Here is a 10,388-nt window from a genome sequence, read left to right as displayed (position 1 = left end):
GTAAAGTCTCATTTTTACAGGCTGCATATGTAGGTGTGGTGCAGAGAAGGCGTTGCTGCTCCAGGTGAGAAAGCCTTGCCCGGAGACCAAATAACCAGTATGTCACTGTGAGTTCCCCTTGCCCTAGGCTCCTGCAGGTCTGGGGGAAATGTGCGTCCAGGTCTTTAACTGAAGAATTTCTGGACTTGGTCCATTAGGCAATGTTCCTTGAGGAACACTGATTCTTACCTACATACACCCAACTCTCTATTTTATCAATAGAGAAAGCAATAACAAAAATACTACTAAATCGTGACTTTGATTTCTTTCTACTTGTACGCTCTATGCTGGATATTTCATCTGCGATATTTTGTTTAATTCCCATCATAACCCTGTGAGGTAGAAATTAGCACCTGCCAATTGCCTGCCCCACTCCAGCCTGAACTGACCCTCAGGATCGACTGTGACTTGGTTTATGGAAGTGAGCATCCACCTGCCTTTCCCCCTTAGGCTTATCTTTTGGCCTTGGCATATTCTCCAAGGCTTATGTCCTTAGCCATGCACCTATGTCCAGGCCAGTGGCCTCTGCCTGTTCCCACAGATATGCCTGATTTCTGGCCTCTCCCGCTTGTAGTCTGGACTCTGTGTTTGTGAAGGAGAGGACTTTCCAGACTCCAGAATCATGACTGGATATTTAAACAGTGGTTACACAAATGTTCACGCTGCACGTACTGTAGCAAATGCTCCTTCTCAAAAGAAAAAAAAAGTAAATTGTGGATCTTTGTCCTTTGGGGGAGCTAGAAGCTCTGTGTAAACAATATAAATATAGTGTTATGTGTTTTTTAAAAAATAACTTGTTTTTCTAATATGAAAATGATATTTGAGTTTTTACAGGTAACATGAAAATACAGATAAATATAAAGAAACAAAATCACCCAAAGTCCAATGATGCAAATATGGATAATCTCTGTGAACAGTTTGGTGTATTTGGTAAATTTTCTTTAAGCCTTTACACACACATAAACACACATATATACAAATTTAGAATTATACCTAATATGGTCTCATATTTTATTTAATATTATTCTTCTAGTTATTTCCCATATCATTACAGTTTTTTCCCTAGCTTTATTGAGGTATAACTGAGAAATAAAGTTGTAATATATTTAAAATGTACAATGTGATGGTTTGATATACATATACATTGTGAAATGATACCACAATCAAGTTCATTAACACATCCATCACCTCATAGTTACCTTTCTGTGTCGGTCAAAATGCTAAAATTAACTCTTTCAGCAAATTTCAAGTATACAGTATTATTAACTATAGTCACTGTCTGTACATTAGATCCTTGGAACTTATTCATCTTATGCCTGAAAGTTTATACCCTTTGACCAGCATCTCCCACTTCCCCCACCTCCCTTCCCCCAGCTCCTGGCAACCAGCATTCTACTCTGTTTCTATGAGTTTTACCTTTTCTTTTTTTCAGTCTCCACCTATAAGAGATATCATACAATATTTGTCTTTCTCTATCTGGCTTATTTTACTTAGTATAATGTCCTACAAGTTCATCCATGTGCTTGCAAATAACAGGATTTCTTTCTTTTTATGGCTATACAATATTTCAGTAGAGAGAGAGGGACAGAGAGAGACAGAGACACCTCTTATTTAGCTATTCATCTATGGATGAACACTTAGGTTTGTTTTCATATCTTGGCTACTGCAAATAATGCTGCAATGAAGATGAGAGTACAGATAGCTCTTCAAGATAGTGATTTCATTTACCTTTGGATAGATACCCAGAACTGGGATTGCTAGATCATATGGTAGTTCTATTTTTAATTTTTTGAGGAACCTCCACACTGCTTTCCATAGTGGCTGCACCAGTTTACATTCCCAACAACTGTGTAAAGGGCTCCTTATCTCCACATCCCACCAGCATTTCTGTCTTGTCTTTTTGATAATAGCCATTCTAACAAGTGTGAGGTGATATATCGTTGTGGTTTTGATGATGAGTGATGTTGAGCACCTTTTAATGTAACTGTTGAACATTTATATGCCTTCTTGGGAAAAATGTCTATTTAGGTCCTTTGCCCATTTTTAAATTGGGTTATTTACTTTTTGCTATTGAGTTATAAAAGTTCCTTATATTTTTTGGATATTAATCCCTTATCAGATTACAAATATATTTGCAATCATGATATTTCTTTCCATTCCATACGTTGCTTTTTAATTTTGATCATTTCTTCTGCCATGCAGAGCTTTTAGTTTGATGTAGTCCTACTTGTTTATTTTTGCTTTATTTTCTGAGCATTTGGTGTCATAGCTTAAAAAGGTCACTGCAGCCCTAGCCGGTTTGCTCAATGGTTAGAGCGCCAACCTGTGTACTGAAGGGTCCTGGGTTCGAATCCAGCCAACGGCATGTATCTCGGTTGCAAGCTCGATCCCTGGCCCTGGGTCAGGGTGCGTGTGGGAGGCAACCAGTCAATGTGCCTCTCTCACATCAATGTTTTTCCCCCTCTCTCTCCCTTCCACTCTCCTGGAAAAACAATGCAAAAATATCCTCAGGTGAGGATTAAAAAAAAAAAAGTCATTGCAAAAATCAATGTCCAGGAACTTTTTCCCTATGTTATTTTTCTTTTAGGAGTTTTATGATTTCAGGTCTTGAATTTAAGTTTTTAATCCATTTTGAGTTGATTTTTGTGTATGATGTAAGATAAGGATCCAATTTTATTTCTTTGCATGTGAATATCCAGTTTTTCAAAGCCATTTACTGAAGAGACCATCCTTCCCCCATTGTGTATTCGTGACACCTTTGTTGAAAATTAGTTTTCCGTATTCATTAAAATTCTTTGAAAATATATTCACTAACTGTATAATAGTCTACCTTATGAATGTACTATGAATTACTTAACTACCTCTATTCAGGGATTTAGGTTGATTCTATTAATAAATGTGCTGCAATGGATATATTTTGCTTTAATTTTTAAGTGCAATTTTGTGTTCTGAGAATGGAATTGTAGATGTAGAATTACTGGGACAAAAGGTAAAATTATCTAAGGCAGTAGTTAATGGATTTTTTAGTCTCAGACCCCTTTACACTCTTAACTATTGTTGAAGATTTAAAGAGATTTTGTTTATGTAATTACAGCTATCAATATTTACTATATTAGAAATGAAAAATGAAAAATTGTCAAGTTTCTCATGATCCCTTTCACTGAAATGGAAGACAGAGGAGCCGGGGTGTGCAGACAAGGCAGCCTTTAATGGAAGTACAGGTGGGAAAGATAGTCCAAGGGACAGTCAGCCAGTCTCCCCACAGGACACTCAGCACTTTCAAAACCCCAGTTCACTAGGTGGAAGTTCAAAGGTGTATGTCACTATCTTCTTTCTCACACTTCTGAAATGCCTTCTGAAGTACCTGCTTTAACTGGCCCTTTTGCAAACATTAAGCTACTTATCCTCAAAACACAGAATGAGGTAGGCTAGACAGAGAGGAATCCTCAGCTTATTCATGAGGAAACCGAAATGGGGGTAGGAGTGGGGTGGGGGAGAGGTGGGGGTGTCCTGATGGCTAGACTACTGGTAGGCCCATTGATTTTGGAGAGTGAAAATGGTTGGTTCAGCAGTCTATCTTCTAAATTCACTGCTTCTAAAAGTGATTCAAAGGTATAAAAAGTAAAAGCCACTCCCTAGGCTACTTGGGCAGGACCTCCCCCAGCTTTTATTTTTGAATGAGAGACTGAATACTGAAACAGACAGTGGCCAACCCGTATCTGACAACAGAACTCTGACCCACGACCTCTGCCGCAATCAGCCCAAGAAGTCTAACCACTTGGCTTCCAATTCAGGATCTCCATCCCCTTTCCACCCGGGACGAACCTGGGAAAGCCAAATACGGTCCCCAAACCGACTACATAAGATGCCCACTTCTAGGTAGCCCGTCTCCACCTTCCCCAGGCCAGCAACCTCCAATCGGGGTGTACCTGAAACTAGCCCCTGCACACGACTTTTTTTCACTATAAAGCTTCCCTGCTCCTCTGCTTGGCTTGAGTCCCTGCCCAATGCAAGTGATGGCTGACTCCCTCACTAAAGCAAGCTCTGAATGAATAGCCTCTGTGCTCCTTTGGCTTGTCTTCGTTTATTTCCACACCACTGAATGAGTAATGAAGGGCACGGGAGAGCCAAGTTATGAAAAAAGCACCAGTTACCGAACATTTGTCAAGTGCTTTACAATCACTTTAGTATGCCTTGTAAACACCTTGTGAAATACCGACATCCCCATTTTAGAGCTGAGAAAATTGAGAAGGAGATTAAGTGATTTGCCCAGATCTGGGATCAGAACATAAGCCCCCTGTGTTTGAGGTCTGTTGTTTATCCGCCCAGCTCGGCTGCACTTTGGAACCATTACCATTTTAAAGCATTTTACTCTGGGTTGAGCGAATATTAAGAAGTCGATCCCATTTCAGCCTGGCAGGCGCTAAAGTATTGTTTTTAGTTTGTTTTTCTAAGTTTTAGTAGACGACATATGGGCTCCATTAACTTCACTATGTAGCACAATTTCAAAGATAGTTTCTTTTCCAAAATATTTTTCACCATAATTTAACATTTTAAAGTTCAGCACACACCATCCACCCTCGATACTTGTTTTTCTCAAGCGTTGTGCCCTTTTCCTCGCCACTGCAGAGGGGAGGAGGGGAGAAATCCAGCCAGAGGTATGTTTTGTTTTAGTGGCTGGGGGTGTGTGTGTGTGTGTGTGTGTGTGAATGTCACCAGTGCCTACACTGGACAAAGTCCTCTGAATACAAGAGCTTTCCTTTTTTTAAAAGATAAGAAGCCAAGCCTTAAGAGGGCTGCTGATGTTGACTGAAGGGGGTGGGAAGAAAAACTGAGATATGCAGAACCTGACTTGAGTGTGAGAATGGCTGCCTGGAAGGCAGGGCAGGTGGGAAAAAATGATTTTTCATAGCTCCTGGCAGTCTGCAGAACTGCAGCTGTCCTGGTTCCTCTCTGCCTTGGAGCATCGGAAAAGAAGGCTGTGTGACAGCAGGACTTGGCCTGTGTACCACTGTTCCACCGGTGTGGAACACTCCAGTGGTTTGTTAGGGGACACTGGCCAAAGTTGATAAATTTAGAACCATGTATAGGTTTATTAAATATTAAACAATAACATTCATTTGCTGGCTAATGCTTCAGCTGCCCAGTCCCCTCATTTACCTTCTCCCTTCATTCACTCACTTATAAATTTATGCATCAACTCCAAATCTTATTTCTTCTGTACTGTCCTTTCATATTTTGTTGTTTTGTTTTAAATTTTTTTAAAATATGTTTTTGTGTTTTTTTAAATAAAATATATCTTTATTGATTTCAGAGAGAGGAAAGGAGAGGGAGAGAGAGAGATAGAAACATCAATGATGAGAGAGTCATTGATCAAGCCCACAACCTGGGCATGTGCCCTGACCGGGAATCGAACCCAGATCGCCTGGATCCCAGGTCAACGCTCAACCACTGAGCCACGCCCGGCCGGGCTAAATATGTTTTTCATTGATTTTTAGAGAGAGAGATGAAGGGAGAGGGAGATAGAAACATTGATTGACTGCCTCCTGCACGCCCCCTACTGGGAATGGAGCCCGAAACCCTGGCATGTGCCCTGCCCAGGAATCGAACCAGGGACCTTTCAGTGCTTGGGGCTACACTCAATCCCCTGAGTCACACCAGCCGGGCTGTTGTTTTGTTTTTTAAAGCTTATTATGCATATGCCTATTAAAAAGGCCTACAAATGTGTGTAATCTGGTATGTGTTGGCGAGAGCTGGTAAGATTTCCTTTTTTTCTCTGATGGTGAGAGTGAGTGGCTGTCAGCGATTCAGAGAACAAGCCAAGTCTCTGAGGAGACAGCACCTCAAAAGCAGAGCGTGCCCATTCTTCTGTCTCCCCATCTCCCGTTGGAGCCAAGCCTTTGAAGGCAGAGGGAATGCTGGAGGGAAACACAGGTCTGGAGGCCTGAGGAGTCGAGGGTGGTGTTGGGAAGAGAGTGGCGTACATAGGCCAGACCTATGAAGGGCCCACCGCTCCTACCTTATATAATTCTTATCTGACTGCATTTGGGCTTCCGTTCATCCCATGAAAAAAAGGCCAAAAATCTTAGGGCTTAGCCGTCTAGAAAATGTTAAAACGAACAGATGTTTACTGCTCACCGATTCAATGCAAGGGCCTGCAGAAGCTGTCAACAGCCAGAAAGCAAGGGGGGAGAGGCTGGGACGACGTCGGGCAAGTCCATCAATTCTCTGAGCTGTATTTTTCTTATTCTTTTCCTGCACAGTAACCACGGGCGGCACACAATAAGTGACAGCAGCAAGTCAAAGGAAATGTAAGATGAAGTGCTACTCTTCCAGGCACTTCCAGTATTGCTGGGGAGACAGGTTATCTACACGGAAAGGTGAAAACAAGTATAAAGTTGCATAGGTAATTCTGCTGGTCCTTGATAAGGACAGTATTTGCATATAATTATTAAAACAGAATTTAGTCTTCAGTAAGTCTTATGTCCTCATTTTCTATTATTTAAATGTAAATGGGTGTTTCTCATTTAAAAAAGATGAAAAACAAATGATTACTAAAGACATTATAAATTATGTTATATATATACAAGACTGAAAATCAAAATTGGACACCCCCCCAAAGTCTGGGGGTGTGTCTTACTAGGTGCATTATTTCCACGGTATTGTAGTGTGGTGGAAAGAATGTTGAATCGAAAGGCTGGAGCTCTAGGTTTCAGCTTTGACTCTTTTGCTAACCAACATCCTAATTTAGGGACAGATAACTTAGAATCTGAGCGTCACTTTGGCTATAAGAGTGCTCTAAAAGTTACCTTAAAAAATTAACCAAAAATAGAGGCCATCTGTAATACTCTCAACAATAAAAGTAAATTTTAAAAAAATTAACCAAAAATATAAGAACACAAGCAAAAACATTCTGTCAACTCACCCTCTCTTTAGGCTAAGTAAATTGTGCTACCTCAACTCTAAGGAAAGAAATAAACAAAATCAAATACTTATCTACTGGTTCCTCAGCACATGGTCTTAGTTAAGTGTATATACTTCATCCCTGTGCACTTGGATCGTATCCCACTCTTAAAAAATGCATATAAGTGAAGGTCTTAACTGGATTTTCTCTGCATGATATAGAAGCTGTTGCATGTACAGCCGATCACATTACGGCTCATTGCTGAAAGGAATGAACTTCAACAAACAGGTTTTAAAATTCACTCCTGATCATTTATGGAGTGTCTGCTATGTGCCAGATGCACTATTAAGTATGGGAGAATCAGAGAAATATTGCTCTCTAACATATCACAGTCTATTGGTGTAACATATAAACTGATAGAAGAAACCATGGAAGTGTCTTGCTAATGGTGCAAATCAAGAGTCATGCCAGAAATCCGGGACGAATTATACCTCTCCAGGGAGCCTCTGGGAAGACAGTGGTGGAGGTGATGTTTGAGTGGAGTCTTGAGAGGTGAGTGGAAATTGGCCAGGTGAACAAGGGGAAGGGCATTTACAAGCAGAGGGAATAGCATGGCTCGTGGAGGTGCCGGGCGCGTTTGAGAAACAGAGAACAGGGGTGTAGAGCTATAGCCCAGGTTTTGTGGGAGGGAAGGCAGATGGGAGGACAGTGTTGTGCAACACTCAATAGGTAACCATCCCTGCAGGTATGGGGGGCACAGAGGTGTCATGTATGATGCATCATGTGTGTTGTGCTTTTCAAGTAACTGGAGGCCACATGGAGGGAGTATGTAACTTGGGAGTAAGGAGAAACAAGTTAGGGAGACTAAAGAGGAGGTGGCAGTGGGGAAGGTTGACTTTGAGAAGCACTTTTGAAAGGGAATAGATAATATATAGTAAACCCTGAATGTGGAAGCTGAAGGGGACAGAGTAGAGTATGACTCTAAAGTTGCTCAGTACAAGGGAAACTGGGGTGCTGGTAGCACTGTTAATTGAAGGGCGAGAAGCCAGGATCAGGATGGGTTCTCTACTTTGGTTTGCCTCCTACTAATGAGTGGCCATTAACTTTGGCACAGGTGGTCAGTGACCGAACAAGAAGACAGGATGTCAGCAGCTGAAAAAGTACAGGAAGCTTATCGCAGAATGAGACCACTGATCTCTTCATTTCCATGCTTTTGGCTCAAGGTATCATTCAATTCAACATTTAAAACCCGCTGTCTAGGATATATCTTATCTACTGCAAACCTCTTTTTTGGCTATAGTGTATATCATTCCAGTTATAAGAATGCAAAGAGTGGGAACTCTAGAGCCAGATTATCTGGGCAAGTGACCTCAAGCAAGTCACTCTACCTCTCTGTGCCTCAGTTTGCTCATCTGCAAATAAGTATAAAAATTATTCATGAGGTTGTTGTAGGAATTAGTTTGTATATGTAAAAGTGTGCCTGAAACATAGTATAAGTACCTTGTAGGTTTTTGCTATCATTAGCAATAAGTAATAGAATACTTGACTAAAAGTGGTACAAAATAAAACATTTATTATCACAGAATAAGTTTGGAACTGGGCAATTCCTGGGTTGGCGATGTTGCTTAAGCAAGTTAAGGACCAGACTCTTCCTATATCCCACCTTGCCATGCTTAGCTTGTTAGTGATTTCTCCCCTCATGGTGCCAGAAAGGCTGCATGCAGTAGTTCCAAGTTATCAAGTCCTTACATCTTATATGACCAGCATTCCAAGCAGGAAAAAGGGGTTTGGTACAAAAAGAGCTTTCTAATTTGTGTAACCCTCACTTATCAAGGAGGAGAATCTTTGCTAAAAGCCCTCAGTAGTTTTCCTTTCAGCTAGAAATGGGTCACAGGCCCATCCCAAACTGTAAGAGAGGCTGGGAAAGAATCTGACACTTCCAACCTATCACAAATAAGTCAAAGTGGAGCTGGAGGTGGCTGTTGAGTGGATAACCTGTAGTGCCCACTGCAATCTGGACACCAAAGAGTTTCAAGGATGCCTCACTCAGGCCAGGATAATTGAGAAACAAGAATGTAGCAGGCCCTGGCCAGGTAGCTCAGTTGGTTAGAGCATTGCTCTGATATGCCAAGGTTGCAGGTTCGATCCCCAGTCAGGGCACATATAACAATCAACCAATTAATGCACAAATAACTAAAACAACAAATCAATGTTTCTCTCTCTCAAGTCAATAAAAAATTTTTTAAAAAGAACGGAAAAGAATGTAGCAGTATTTATCCAGAGGGAATGAGCCATAGGCTGTATTCTTCAGGGGTCATTCTTTTTAAGAATAGCCTTTTAATCCAAGTGACTATCTTGGTGAAAAATGGAGGGAGGATATTTTTGAGCAGGGGGAACAATTGCAGTCTTCTCGCTCATACTAGGCTGTCACCTTCCCTTCCCACAAACCAAAGGCAAGAGCTCATAACTCTTGTCTAAAAGGTCAGCTAGGCGAATCACTGTTACAGTTATTTAAAAGAAAGCAAACGCGGGCTTCTTTGCCCTCGGATGCCCCCTTGCAGCAGTCTCACTCACTGTGGCAGGGATAATCAGCAGAGAGGGCAGTCTCAGAAGAGCTACTCTACCTCTTAGACGCAGGTCTTAAATCCAACAGTTCCTCTACAATCTACACCCATCCCCACAGTCACTGCCAAAGTTTGGGCCCATGCATATCTCACCTGGACTACTGCTATGGTCTCCGATCTGAGCTCCCCTTCAAGTTTCCATCTCAAGAAAGACTGCATGCAGCAAGGTGGATGGAGAGCTCCAAGGGAACCAGGAGAAAGCTCTTATAAACATCTACTGAAAGCCTTATTTCCACAATTCAATTCCCTTAACAAAGAGGGGAGAAATTTTAAAATTCTGAGGTACTTAGTTATTAATCTGATTCTGGCCTACAGGTGGCTGTTCAATGAATACTTGTTAAATTAAACTGATTCAAGGTTTTATTTATTCAACCTACTTAAGCTTATGTAAACTTGGAGATTTGTGTCAAGCTGTTAAATTGGAAAATATGTGAAAAGTACTATTTTCAATGGACCAGCTTTCCTCTTAATGAGCTTTATGAGCTTAGTATAAACCAGGGGGAAGAGGGAAGGGTTCCAGGAGAGGAGACAGGAAGGGAGAGGTGAGGAGAAAAAACGAGAAAAGCCTGTTTATATCATTTCCTACACTGGTCTTCCTTGCTATACTTATTAACCATCTACTGCCCTCTAGTGTTCGCTGTATAAAGTTCTCACCTGAATTCCATTTTATCACCAGGAAGGGACCAAACCTCTTGTTTTGCAGATAAGCAACTTGAAGTCCAGAGAGGTGAAGTGTCAAACTGACCTAGGTGGCCTCCTGGCTTCTTAGTTACCCACTGTAACTTGTCTGGCAAACTCTGGATATTAAAAGCATTTCTCAG

Source organism: Miniopterus schreibersii (assembly GCF_964146895.1).
Source record: "Miniopterus schreibersii genome assembly, chromosome: 2".
NCBI lineage: Eukaryota > Metazoa > Chordata > Mammalia > Chiroptera > Miniopteridae > Miniopterus > Miniopterus schreibersii.
The sequence above is the reverse complement of the archived record's forward strand: the minus strand, read 5'-3'. Positions refer to the sequence as shown.